Source organism: Meriones unguiculatus, chromosome 14 (assembly GCF_030254825.1).
Source record: "Meriones unguiculatus strain TT.TT164.6M chromosome 14, Bangor_MerUng_6.1, whole genome shotgun sequence".
In the NCBI taxonomy this organism is placed as follows: Eukaryota; Metazoa; Chordata; class Mammalia; order Rodentia; family Muridae; genus Meriones; species Meriones unguiculatus.
Genome location: NC_083361.1, coordinates 10,185,493 through 10,198,167, shown reverse-complemented (window position 1 = coordinate 10,198,167; position 12,675 = coordinate 10,185,493). Strand labels below are relative to the sequence as shown.

Below are 12,675 nucleotides of genomic sequence, written 5' to 3'. Positions count from 1 at the left end.
AACAGAATCAGAAAGGAAAAAGGAGACATAGCAACAGACACTGAAGAAATTCAAAGAATCGTTAGTTCTTACTTTAAAAACTGGACTCCGAGGGGCGGAGCCAAGATGGCGACTAGCACGCACAGTTTCTGAGCTGCAGAAGATCTGAACACCTGAGTTGGTGAGTGGAAAGACTTCTGAAACCAGGAAAACGACAGTGAGGCTTTCTAAATGACCAGGGACATCACAGAGGTGAGAACTTTGGTCTCGTGTCACCCATGGACTTGCTTGGGGAAGGAGAGAAACGATCCTTTGATCTCCCAGCACTCCCCTTTCTCAGACAACCCTCCCCCTCAGCACAGAAGGATCACCGAGATTCTCAGCTCAGAGCTCACTGCCTGGGGTCTTTAGCGGCTGAGGCAGGGCTCTAGCCCCTTAGCAGCAACTGCCAGCTGTACCAGTCTTGGAGTCACAGATATGCAGCACCATCCTTCCAGGGTCCCAGGTCTGCTAGCAGCCATACTGACTCTGCAGGGTCTCTCAGCCACTGACTGTATGGCCTGCCCAAACCCTCAGTGACAGATAATACACTATATACCCACCAAAGCCCAGCAGACCTGCCATAAAAGCTAGGCATACCAGGCCCTGGGGCCTCCCAGGACTGGGAGAGCACAGTGGAGGGCCCCCAGGACTTCCCAGAAGGCATCTGGACCAGCATTCCAGTCTCCAGCTAAAGTTGACTTCCCAACCTGGCAGCTGAAGCAGCACTGAGCTGGCAGAGCACATCAGTCCTCCTGCATAAGACCAAGCAGTGCCAAACCAGAGAGCAGAGAGCCTGGATAACCCAATCCTTGCTGATGTGACCTGCTTGAGAGTGAGTGCGCCCTGGAGTGTCTGCAGAGCCCCAGATCCAGAGTCCTTCTAAAATAGAAGCTAGGCATTGGACCCCTCCCACCCACATAAACAGAGGGTCACTTGGGACATTGAAACCCCTGCTCTGCAGGTCCAACTGAGGAGTTAAGGCCAGTAACACCGGAATTGCACCGCAACCATCACCAGTGCCTGCTACATATACAGTGCATGCACAAATAACCCCCTAGAAGCCTGCAAGGCAGAGCCCCTCCCACACATTCAAGGGTTCAACATTCTTTATCGCTCTGTCCCTTGAGGCACACTTCCACACATACTTACACACACACACACACACAAACACACACACACACACACACACACACACACGTGTGCAGCCTGCATTTGCCCTTTTGCGCCTGAGCACTTTCTTCCCACAGGTATAGCCAGTGCACCAATGCACACTTTGAGGCAACAGGACCTCTCTCAGCTTCCTGAGGAACTCTCCAGATGCCAGAGAGAGACAATACCAGTCTGAACTGCAGAATCCAAAAACAAACAGGGAAGGTTTCAGGTAAGCCAATGGCCAGGGGTAGATAAAAGAACACATCCAACATAAATCAGAACATCATGGCTTCACCAGCAACCCACAAAATTGATGGATACTCCATTCACCAGAAGCTCAGGAAAATGACTTTAAAGCTATGCTCATAAAGAGGAAACAATTCTCTCAGAGTAATAGCCATGCAAATTCAGACAGTTAAAGAGGAAATGAACAAATCCATCAAATATTTGGCCAGTCAACTGGAGGCAAAGAAAAAGGAAATGAACAAAATTCTCAAAGAAACACAGACAAATATAGCAAATCAAATAGAGGCCCAAGGAGAGATATAATTAGTGGCATATAGAGAGGAAATGAAAAAAAAAAAATAGAGAACATCGTAGAGAGATAGGAACCCACATTCAGACAGATGAAGGAAATAGTGCAAGGCATGAAAACAGAATTAAAATCAATAGAGAAAACACAGAGAAAACCCTGGAGCTGGAAAACTTAGAGAAAAGATCAGGAACCACAAAGGTAAGCATCACTAAAAGAATATAAGAGATGGAAGAGAGAATCTCTGGTTCTGAAGATACACTCGCAGAAATTGATATTTCTCTCAAAGAAAAAGTAAAATCAGAAAAGTTCCAAACACAAAATATCCGAGAAATCAAGAACGCCATGAAAAGATGAAATAATAGGAATCGATGAAAGGCTCCAAGGTCCAGAAAATATTTTCAAGAAAATCATAGAAGAAAAATTTCCCAACTTAAAGAAAGAGATGTCCATAAATATACAAGAGGCCTACAGAACACCCAATAGACTAGACCAGAAAAGAGACACATCATGTCACTCACATCATGTCAAAACACTAAATCTACAGAATAAAGAAAAGATATTAAAAGCAGCAAGGGAAAAAGGTCAAGCAACATATAAAGATAGACCTATCAGAATCACACCGGACTTCTCATCAGAAACTATGAAAGCCAGAAGGGCCTGGGCAGGTATCATGTAGACTCTAAGAGACCACAGATGCCAACCCAGACTACTATACCCTGCAAGGCTTTCAATCAACATAGATGGAGAAAACAAAACATTCCATGACAAAACTGAATTTATGCAATGTCTACAGCAAACCAGCCCTACAGAAGATACTAGAAGGAAAATTCCAATCCAATGAAAACAACTGCACCCAAGAAAACATAGCACACAGATAATATCCCAACAAAAATTAAAAGAGAACAAGCAATGAAACACAGTAAGACCACCAACTCCAATATAAAAGGAACTAACGTTCATTGGTCACTATTATCTATCAACATCAATGGACTCAACTCTCCAATAAAAAGACACAGACTAACAGAATGGGTGCGGAAACAGGATCCAACATTCTGCTGTACCCAAGAAACTCACCTCTACAACAAAGATAAACATTACCTCAGAGTAAAGGGCTGGAAAAATGTCTTTCAAGCAAATGGACCCAGAAAAAATCTGGGAAGTTATCCTAATATCTAATAAAATAGACTTTCAAAAAAATTAATAAAAAAGATAAGGAGGGACATTACATTCTCATGAAAGGAAAAATCCACCAAGAAGGCATCACAATTCTGAACATCTATGCCCCAAATACAAGAGCACCTACATTCATAAATGAAACATTACTAAAACTTAAATCACACATCGCTCCCAACACCTTGATAGTGGGAGACTTTAACACCCCAATTTCACCAAGGGATAGATCATCTAGACAGAAGCCAAATAGGGAAATAAAGGCACTTACCGAGGTCCTAAATCAAATGGACCCAATAGATGTCTGCAGAACTTTCCACCCAAACTCAAGAGTATACCTTCTTTTCAGCACCTCATGGAACCTTCTCCAAAACAGACCACATAGTTGGTCACAAAGCAAGCCTCAACAGATACAAGAAGATTGAAATAATCCCCTGTATTCTACCTGACCATCATGGGCTAAAGCTGTACCTCAACAACAATAGAATTAGAAGAAAGCCTACAAACACATGGAAACTGAACAACTTGCTGCTCAATGACAGCTGGGTTAAGGAAGAAATAAAGAAATAAATTAAAGACTTCCTAGAATTCAATGAAAATGAAGGTACAACATACCCTGATTTATGGGACACAATGAAAGCAGTGCTCAGAGGAAAATTCATAGCACTAGGTACCTTCAAGAAGAAATTTATGACATTTCATACAAGCAACTTAATGGCCCAACAGAAAGCCCTAGGAAAAAGAAAAAGAAGCAAATACACCCAAGAGGAGCAGATGGCTGGAAATACTCAAACTCGGGGCAGAAATCAATCAATTAGAAACAAATAAAACTATTCAAAGAATCAATGAAACCAAGAGCTGGTTCTTTGAGAAAATCAAGAAGATAGACAAACCTTTAGCCAAACTAACTAAAAGGCAGAGAGAAACTATCCAAATCAGCAAAATCAGAAAGGAAAAGGAGGGCATAAATACAGACACTGAGGAAATCCAAACAATCATTAGATCATACCACAAAAGCCTATATGCCATAAAATTCGAAAATCTAAAAGAAATGGACAATTTTCTTGATAGATTCCATCTACCAAAATTAAGTCGAGATCAGGTAGAAAGATTGAATAGTCCTATATTACCCAAGGAAATAGAAGCAGTCATCAACAGTCTTCCTTCCATAAAAAGCCCTGGGCCAGATGGATTCAGTGCAGAATTCTACCAGACCTTCAAATAAGTGCTAACTCCAATTCTCTCCAAACTATTCCACAAAATAGAAACAGAAGGAACATTACCAATCTCATTCTATGAAGCCAGTCACCTTGATACCTAAACCACACAAAGACCCAACAAAAAAAGAGAACTTCAGACCTATCTCTCTTATGAACATCGATGAAAAATACTCAATAAAATACTTGCAAACTGAATCCAAGAAAAACATGAAAGATTTCATCCACCATGACTAAGTAGGCTTCTTCCCAGGCATGCAAGGGTGGTTCAACATACAGAAACCCATCAATGTAATCCACCATATAAGCAAACTGAAGGAGAAAAACCACATGATCATCTCCTTAGATGCCAAAAAAGCATTTGACAAAGTCCAACACCCATTAATGTTAAAGTCATGGAGAGCTCAAAGATGCAAGGCACATACCTAAACATAGTAAAGACAATATACAGCAAGCCTACAGCCAACATCAAACTCAATAAAGAGAAACTTAAAACAATCCCACTGAAATCAGGGACAAGACAAGGCTGTCCATTGTCCCCATATCTCTTCAACATAGTACGTGAAGTCCTAGCTAAAGCAATAAGGCAATTGAAGGAGATCAAGGGGATACAAATTTGGAAAGGAAGAGGTCAAAGTGTCACTATTCGCAGATGATATGATAGTATACATGAGCAACCCCAAAAATTCAACCAGAGAACTCCTTCAGCTGATAAACACCTTCAGCAAAGTGGCAGGATACAAAATCAACTCAAAAAAATCAGAAGCCCTCCTGTATACCAAAGATAAAAGGATTGAGAAAGAAATCAGGAAACAACACCCTTCACAATAGCCACTAATAACATAAAGCACCTTGGGGTGACTCTAACCAAGCAAGTGAAAGACCTATTTGAAAAAAACTTTAAGTCTCTGAAGAAAGAAATTGAAGAAGAAATCAGAAGATGGAAAGATCTCCCCTGCTCATGGGTTGGTAGGATTAACATTGTGAAAATGGCCATACTGCCAAAAGCAATCTACAAATTCAATGCAATTCCCATCAAAATACCAACTCAATTCTTTACAGACCATGAAAGAAAGATTCTCAGCTTCATATGGAGAAACAAAAAACCCAGAATCTCCAAAACGATCCTATACAACAAGAGATCATCTGGAGGTATCTCCATTCCTGATCTCAAGCTGTACTACAGGGCAACAGTAATAAAAACTGCATGGTATTGGCATAGAAACAGAAAGGAGGATCAATGGAACCGCATAGAAGACCCAGAAATAAACCCACACACCTATGAATACTTGATTTTTGACACAGAAGCCAAAACCATTCAATGGAAAAAAGACAGCATCTTCAACAAACGATGCTGGTCCAACTGAATGTCTACATGCAGAAAAATGAAAATAGATCCATATTTATCACCCTGCACAAAACTAAAGTCGAAGTGGATCAAAGACCTCAACATAAAACAAGACACTCTAAATCAGTTAGAAGAAAAAGTGGGGAAGAGCCTAGAACTCATTGGCACAGGAGACAGCTTCCTGAACAGAACACCAACAGCACAGGCTCTAAGAGCAACAATCAATAAATGGGACCTCATGAAACTGAAAAGCTTCTGTAAAGCAAAGGACACTCTTGTCAGAACAAAATGACAGCCTACAGACTGGGAAAGGATCTTCACCAACCCTATATCTGACAGAGGGCTGATATCCAGAATATATAAAGAACTAAAGAAGTTAAAAAGCAATAAATCAAGTAATCCAATTAAAAGAAGACACACATGGTATATACTCACTCATATAGTCCTATAAGATATGATAAACATAATGAAATCTACACACCTAAAGAAGATAAACAAGAAAGAGGACCTGGGGTAAGATGATCAATCCTCACTTAGAAAGACAAATGGGAGGTGCATTGGATGTAGGAGAAAACAAGTAACAGGACAGGAACCTACCACAGAGGGCCTCTGAAAGACTACCTAGCAGTGTATCAAAGCAGATACTAAGACTCATAACCAAACCTTCGGCAGAGTACAGGGAACCATAGGAAAGAAGGGGGAGTTTGTATAATGTGGAAAGGATAGGAGCTCCACAAGGACCAAATATATCTGGGCAGAGGGGTCTTTTCTGAGACTGACACTCCACCAAGGACCATGTATGGATATAACCTAGAACCTCTGCTCAGATGAAGCCGGTGGTAGCTCAGTAACCAACTGGTTTCCCATAGTAAGGGGAACAGGGACTATTTCTGACAGTAAATCAATGGCTGGCTCTTTGACCTCCCTACCCTCCAAGGGAGGAGCAGTCCTGCGAGGCTACAGAGGAGGACTTTGCAGCCAGTCCTGAAGATACCTGATAAAACAGGGTCAGATGAAAGGGGAGGTGGTCCTCCCCAATCAGTGGACTTGGAAAGGGGCAGGGAGGAGATGAGGGAGGGAGGGAGGGATTGGGAGGGAATGAGAGAGTGGGATACAGCTGGGATACAGAGTTAACAAAATGTAACTAATAATAAAAATAATAAATAAAAAATTAAAAAACCTGGACTCCACAGAGTTGAAAAATCTAAATGAAATGTACAATTTTCTTGTTAGATTCTACTTACTAAAGTTAAATCATACCAGGTAAACAAGGTAAATAATCCTATAACCCCTAAGGGAATTAAAGCAGCCATTAAAAGTCTCCTATTAAAAAAAAAAAAAAAAAAAGGACCAGATGGTTTCAGAGCAGAATTCTACGAAACTTTCTTTTTTTTTTTCTGTTGTAAAAGGAAACTTTTTTTTTAATCAGTTACATTTTATTAACTCTGTATCCCAGCCATGTCCCGATCCCTCATTCCCTCCCAGTCCCTCCCTCCCTCCCTCATCTCCACCGTGCCCCTTTCCAAGTCCACTGATAGGGGGAACCTCCTCCCCATTCATCTGATCCTGTTTTATCAGGTATCTTCAGGACTGGCTGCAAAGCCCTCCTCTGTGGCCTAACAGGACTGCTCCTCCCTTCGGGGGTGGGGAGACCAAAGAGCCAGTCATTGAGTTCCTATTAGAAATAGTCCTTGTTCCCCTCACTTTGGGAAACCAATTGGTTACTGAGCTACCACAGGCTACATCTGAGTGGAGGTTCTAGGTTATATCCATACATGGTCCTTGGTTGAATGTCAGTCTCAGAAAAGACCCTGTGCCCAGATATATTTGGTCCTTGTGGAGCTCCTATCCTTTCCTCATCAGACTAACTCCCCTTCTTTCTTATGATTCCCTGTACTCTGCCAAAGGTTTGGTCATGAGTCTTTGCTTTGAAAACACTGCTAGTTAGAGTCTTTCAGATGCGCTCAGTAGACTCCTGTCATACGTTCAATGCACATCCCATCTGTCTTTCTAAACGAGGATTGATCATCTTACCCCATGTCCGCTCAATTGATTATCTTTTTGAGATGTATAGATTTCATTATGTTTATCATATCTTATAAGTCTATATAAGTGAGTATATCCCATGTTTGTCTTTCTCCTTCTGGGATATTTCACTCAGAATGATCTTTTCTAGATCCCACCATTTGCCTGCAAATTTCATGATTTCCTCCTTTTTGATTGCTGAGTAGTATTCCATTGTATAAAAATACCACAATTTCTGTACCCATTCCACCGTTGATGGACCTCTGGGTTGTTTCCAGGTTCTGGCTATTACAAATAGAGCTGCTATAAACATGGTTGAGCAAGTGTCCTTTTTGTGTACTTGAACAAACTTTGGGTATATACCTAGCAGTGGTATAGCTGGGTCTGGAGGAAGCACTATTCCTATTTGTCTTAGAAAGCGCCAGATAGCTTTCCAGAGTGGTTGTACCAGTTTACATTCCCACCAGCAGTGGAGGAGGGTTCCCCTTTCTCCACAACCTCTCCAGCATGTGTTATCGCTTGAGTTTTTCATCTTGGCCATTCTGAAGGGTGTAAGGTGATATCTCAGGGTCGTTTTGATTTGCATTTCCCTGATGGCTAATGAGGATGAGCATTTCTTTAAGTGTTTTTCTGCCATTCGATATTCCTCTATCGAGAATTCTCTGTTTAGCTCTGTTCCCCATTTTTTAATTGGATTACTTGGATTGCTGCTTTTCAGCTTCTTTAGTTCTTTGTATATACTGGATATTAGTCCTCTGTCAGATAAAGGGTTAGTGAAGATTCTTTCCCAATCTGTAGGCAGTCGTTTTGTTTTGATGACGGTATCCTTTGCTTTACAGAAACTTTTCAGTTTCATGAGGTCCCATTTATTGATTGTTGCTCTTAGAGCCTGTGCTGTTGGTGTTCTGTTCAGGAAGCTGTCTCCTGTGCCAATGAGTTCTAGGCTGTTCCCCACTTTTTTTTCCAATTGATTTAGGGTATCTGGTTTTATGTTGAGGTCCTTGATCCACTTTGACTTTAGTTTTGTGCAGGGTGATAAATATGGATCTATTTTCATTTTTCTGCATGTAGACATCCAGTTGGTCCAGCACCATTTGTTGAAGATGCTGTCTTTTTTCCATTGAATGGATTTGGCTTCTTTGTCAAATATCGAGTATTCATAGGTGTGTGGGTTTATTTCTGGGTCTTCTATGCGGTTCCATTGATCCTCCTTTCTGTTTCTATGCCAATACCATGCAGTTTTTATTACTGTTGCCCTGTAGTACAGCTTGAGATCAGGAATGGAGATACCTCCAGATGATCTGTTGTTGTACAGGATTGTTTTGGAGATTCTGGGTTTTTTGTGTCTCCATATGAAGCTGAGAATCTTTTTTTCAAGGTCTGTAAAGAATTGAGTTGGTATTTTTATGGGAATTGCATTGAATCTGTAGATTGCTTTTGGCAGTATGGCCATTTTCACAATGTTAATCCTACCAATCCATGAGCACGGGAGATCTTTCCATCTTCTGATTTCTTCTTCGATTTCTTTCTTCAGAGACTTGAAGTTTTTCTCAAACAGGTCTTTCACTTGCTTGGTTAGAGTCACACCAAGGTACTTTATGTTATTAGTGGCTATTGTGAAGAGTGTTGTTTCCCTAATTTCTTTCTCAGCCTTTTTGTCTTTGGTATATAGGAGGGCTTCTGATTTTTTTTGAGTTGATTTTGTATCCTGCCACTTTGCTGAAGGTGTTTATCAGCTGAAGGAGTTCTCTGGTTGAATTTTTGGGGTCGCTCATGTATACTATCATATCATCTGCAAATAGTGACACTTTGACCTCTTCCTTTCCGATTTGTATCCCCTTGATCTCCTTTAGTTGTCTTATTGCTCTGGCTAGGACTTCAAGTACTATGTTGAAGAGATATGGGGACAATGGACAGCCTTGTCTTGTCCCTGATTTCAGTGGGATTGATTTAAGTTTCTCTCCATTGAGTTTGATGTTAGCTATAGGCTTGCTATATATTGCCTTTACTATGTTTAGGTATGTGCCTTGTATCCCTGATCTCTCCAAGACTTTAAACATGAATGGGTGTTGGACTTTGTCAAATGCAAAAATATGGAACGCTTCACGAATTTGCGTATCATCCTTGCGCAGGGGCCATGCTAATCTTCTCTGTATCGTTCCAATTTTAGTATATGTGCTGCCGAAGTGAGCACTCTACGAAACTTTCAAAGAGAACTAATGCCAATACTCCTCAAACTATTCCATAGAGTAGAATCAGAGGGAACATCGCCAAACTCATGCTGTGAGGCTACCACCATCCTGAATGGTACCTAAATCAAACAAAGACCCAATAAAGAAAGGGAATTTCAGGCCACTTTACATTATGAACATTGATGTAAAAACACTCAACAAAATATTCGCAAACTGAATCCAAGAACACATCAAAAGTATCATCCACCATGATAAACATGAATTCATTCCAAGCAGACAGGTTCAATATATGAAAATCCATCAATTTAATCCACCATATAAACAAACTGAAAGAAAACAAAAACATATGATCATCTCATTACATGCCAAAAAGCATTTGACAGAATCCAACACACCTTCATTTTAAAAGTCTTCGAAAGATCAGGGATACAAGGCACAAACCTAAGCACAATAAAGGCAACAAACAGCAAGCCTATAGCCAACATAAAATTAAATGGAGAGAATCTTAAAGTGATCCCACTGAAATCAGGAACAAGATAAGGCTTCCCATTCTCACCATATCGCTTCAATATCGTACATGAAGTCCTAGCTAGAGCAATAAGACAACTAAAGGAGATCAAGGGGATACAAATTGGAAAGGAAGAAGTCAAAGTATCCTTGTTTGCAGATGATATGATAGAATACATAAGGAATCCCAAAAATTCCACCAGAAAACTCATATAGCTGATAAACACCTTCAGTAATGTGACTGGATACCAGATTAAATAAAAAACAATCAAAAAGAAAACAGTAGTCCTCCTGTATATAAATGGCAAATGAACTGAGAAAGAAATTAGGGAAACTACACTCTTCACAATAGCCACACATAATATAAAGTATCTTGGGGTAACTCAAGAAAGTCAAATACCTATATGACAAGAACTTCAAGTCCCTGAAAGAATAAACTGAAGAAAGCAGAACATGGAAAGAAGTCCCATGCTCATAGATCTGTAGGACTGACATAGTAAAAATGGCCATATTACCAAAAACAATCTACAGATTCAATGCAGTCACCATTAAAATTCCAACACAATTCTTTACATACCTTGAAAAAAAATTCTAAACTTTATATGAAAAAACAAAAAATCCAGAATAGCAAATAAATAAATAAATAAAATATTATACAATAAAATAACTTCTGGAGGTATCACCTTCCCAGACTTCAAACTATACTACAAAACAATAGTAATTTAAAAAACTGCATTGTATTGGCTAGAAACAGAATGTGTGATCAATGGAATCAAATCAAAGATGCAGAAAGAAACTAATACTCCTATGGACACTTGGCTTTTGACAAAGGAGCCAAAACTATACAATGGAAAAAAGAAAGCATCTTCAATAAATGGTGCTGGTCTAAATGGATGAATAACTGTAGAAAAATGGAAATAGTTCTGTATTTATCACCCTGCACAAAACTCAAATCCAAATGGATCAAAGACTTCAACATATAACCAGATGCACTAAATCTACTAGAAAAGAAAGTGGGGGGTAGGCTTGAGCTCATTAACACAGAGGACAACTTCCTAAACAGAACACCAACACCTCAAGCTCTGAGAGATACAATAAATAAACAGGAACTCATGAAACTGAAAAACCTTCTGTAAGGCAAAGGACTCTGTCAATAGAAGGAAATAGCAGTCTACAATTTGGGAAAAGATACTCACCAATCCTATATGCAGCAAAGGGCTAATATTCAAAATATATAAAGAACTCAAGAAAGTAAACACCAACAAACCAAAGAATTCAGTTAAAAAATGGAGTACAGAGCTAAACAGAATTCTTAACAGAGGAATCACAAATGGCAGATAAACACCTAAAAAAATACTCAACATTCTTTTTTTTTTTTTCAATGCAGTTTATTCAGGAACCTTGAACAATCATCTGACCCTGGGGAAAGCCAGCCCACAGCTTAAATAGCCTCTGGGTAGCCAACCCCAGCGTGCCACGTGGGCAATGCAGATAGGTCCACATACATGGAAGCAAGCCAGATCCTCAGCCTTAGCCAAATGTGGAGTTGTTCCTGACAGAGAGCACTCACCATCGGGAAGGTGGAAGGCAGAAAAAAACAGCTCCATCTTTAAGGCATAGCATTCCGCAGCTCTCTACAGTACCCCCTTTTTGTTTTAGACGCATCAGGCAAGAGTAGAGGTCTGATCTCTGATATTAGAAATAAATTGGGACTTTGTACTGATGTTCATTTAGGTGTCATCCACCCAAAGAGCATCAGACCCGTCTGATACCTTTTTCTCAGAGGCGGTACCTGGGGCATCAACCTGCATGCAATCAGACATGCTCTTCTCTAGGTCCAAAGCTGCTGACCCTGAGTGCAGTGCTTAGCCTCGCATCCTGAGCGTAACATTTTAGCTTTTTATGGTAGCCAACCATGCTTGGGGAGACTGTCCTGCTTCAATGGCTGTAAGGGCCTGAATGATCATGGCTGCATTACGCTGTTGTGAGACTCTAATCTTGCATATATACCACAGGCAAACCAAGGAGACCAATACCAGAGATGGTGTTCAATCAGAGGATTGACCTCGTGCAGGAGCAAATTGATACCCTATGGCGAATCGCTCAACTTGGCTGTCAATGAAAATATGCTGGACTTTGAGTCACTAGCATATAACATGAGAATTTTTCCTGTGCTGCAAATCTGTCTAAACAATTGTCAAGCTATATTTTAGGTAATTGGACTGGAGAATTCGATACTACGATGGAGCAGCTGACAGTGGCCATTGTCACAGTAATTTCTACCAGAGTGGACGCAGGACTAGCCACAGGATTATCATCATGGATTGCTGCAGCCATGAATCAATACTCAACATTCTTAGTCATCAGGGAAATGAAAATCAAAATGACTCTGAGATTCTATCTTATAACCTGTTAGAATGGCTAACATCAAAAACTAAAATGCTGGCAAGAACGTGGAGAAAGGTGAATACTCACCATTGTTGGTGGTTAGTGCAATCTTGTACAACC

The 12,675-nt window shown here is 40.3% G+C and overlaps 1 non-coding gene across 1 annotated transcript; it reads right to left on the bottom strand.

Moving 5' to 3' along the window:
• Positions 1–9,555: 9,555 nt before the first annotated feature.
• On the bottom strand, positions 9,556–9,662 carry LOC132647532 (U6 spliceosomal RNA). The gene has a single exon (XR_009585897.1). It is a non-coding gene; the product is annotated as a U6 spliceosomal RNA (small nuclear RNA).
• Positions 9,663–12,675: the final 3,013 nt, after the last annotated feature.